The sequence below is a fragment of the Ambystoma mexicanum genome, chromosome 10 (genome assembly GCF_040938575.1).
Source record: "Ambystoma mexicanum isolate Mex_15411 chromosome 10, UKY_AmexF1_1, whole genome shotgun sequence".
In the NCBI taxonomy this organism is placed as follows: domain Eukaryota; kingdom Metazoa; phylum Chordata; class Amphibia; order Caudata; family Ambystomatidae; genus Ambystoma; species Ambystoma mexicanum.
The window spans coordinates 331,224,001-331,226,155 of NC_090932.1; the positions used below are offsets into that span (position 1 = coordinate 331,224,001).

The 2,155-nt window shown below is 44.3% G+C and overlaps 1 pseudogene; it reads left to right on the forward strand.

Annotated features, from left to right (window-relative positions):
* Positions 1-598: 598 nt before the first annotated feature.
* Positions 599-776, forward strand: LOC138496249 (U2 spliceosomal RNA; annotated as a pseudogene).
* Positions 777-2,155: the final 1,379 nt, after the last annotated feature.

Here is a 2,155-nt window from a genome sequence, read left to right on the forward strand (position 1 = left end):
CCATTCTAAACCCTATTGTTGCGACTCTTGGAACTTCGGACCCGTCTTCGGAATGGTTATTCTACAGCGCTTCCATACGTTGTTATCCAAACTTCCTGGTTACCGATTACAGACCGTCCCCGACCTGCTACGCATATTGCTGACTCTGCTTTTCTTGAAGTCTTGTTGCCGAACTCGGACTACATTCCGGATTGCTTTGAGACTGAACTAAGTAAGTTCTTCATTGACTCTGTGACTACTGCGTTCTATCTTGTTTTCCTTGCATCTACGCAGCTTGCTAATTCAATATCTCTCTTGCTAAACCTTATGACTGGACACAAGTGGAATTAACACTTACTTGAAGAGCGTTCTGTTTGGGAATTAATCAACGTACCTGCTACTCTGGACCTATTTTGTACTGGACTTCCATTAACTACCAACAGCAATCAACACATGCACCTATGAATGCTTTGCTGCCTAGTGCACCAACCCGTCACTAGTGTGTGCCTCCTGCCGCCCGGGTTAGTACTCCTTTACTAACATTTCTGTTTGTTATTTTGTCCTTTCGTTGTTTTCTGTTTGGATTAACTCACTTCCCCAACTCTTCTCTTCTGTTGGTATCGCTTCTCGGCCTTTTGGCTAAGATCAAGTGTAGTATCTGTTCTTATCAGTTTAATATACGTCCTCTATCTGGGGACCATATATTAAATTGATTTTTGGAACCGGGAGATGGAATGGGAGCTTGCTCTGTGCACTCCAAAAAAAAAAAGAAAAAAAAAGAGAAAAAAAAAATTCTTCAGTAGGTAAGATCCTGTCATCACATTAGAGTTGTAGATTAGATATTAGATCACCTTGTCCGGGGTTCATTATTTTGTATTCTTCTTTATAGATACTGTTTCTACCGCTCCTATCAAGCTACATTCAACAGGTATTACTGAAGTTGGCATAGGGGGATTCTTGACCTTTTTACTTTGTATTGTATTAGTATCTGTGTGGTTTCTTGCAGCATTGGTTTGGCAGTGCGGGTGTTCCCCGTTCTTTTATACAATCAACACCTCTGTCTGTTTTTGCTGGAACAGTAGAGGGGTATATCATAGAGAAGAGTTCCCTCAGGTTGAGGTGGTCAGAATTCTTGATTCTTCCCGAATTCAAATTGAATGGTGTTCTGGAAGGCATCTACTCGCTGGTATGCACCTTGATCCACCTGGCTGATTTGAGGGCGTCTAACCAATGCCCCGAGCAGTTTAGGAGTGGTGAGTAACAGAATTAGAAGCCTAAGATCATGTCAACGGAGCCCTTGGACCCTTTGGCACAGATCGTACAAATGGTTACCGATTTACGTACAGATATGACGAATGTACAGGAGGCATTGCGTCAGCGCATGGACGCCATAATGTCATTGGTAACCACACCTGCTCAACAGGGAGTAGACGCAGGGGCTACTGCCTCTGGTTCAGGCTTTCCTGCACCTAGACAGGAGCCCGCTCCGGTAGTGCTTTCCATCCAGTTTGCATTGGCTCCCCCGGAGTGTTTTCCGTGAGATCCCAAACAATACTGGACATTCGTAAACCAATGCAAATTGCATTTCCTATGTCGCCTTGCCTCTTTTCCCACATCCACCACTAAGGCAACTTTTGTTTTGTCCCATTTTGGTGGTACCGCCGTGGCTTGCGCAAATCCATTACTGGAATCCAACATCATGCGCTATATGACTGTGATGCTCTCCTCACTATGATGAGAAAGGTGTTTGATACACAATACACCACTCAGGCCTGTGATTTGGGGCTTCTCAAACATAGGAGAAGAAGGCTGCGGTTTTCTATCAAGGTCTATCTGAAGAGTTGAAGGACACCTTGGCTACAGTACAGTACCCATTGTTCCAACTGCTTTTGATCTCATAATCTGTGCATGTATTGTGGCGCTTCAGACCATCTGTTACCTGAGTGGCCCAAAAAACCCAAAAGAAAGGCGGGAAACGCCAAATCCCGGCAGTAGATAGAGTCCCTACGTTGGGAAGTCCTGTAATGGCCTCACCTATGGAAAGCCAGATTCCTCTTTTTCATCTCCCTGTTACTTTTACTGCACCTACTAGAGGGTCTTTTAAGGAATTGGCTATCATAGATTCAGGTGCCACGGGCAATTATATAGAGCAACATTTCGCCTCCTCATCTAAAAT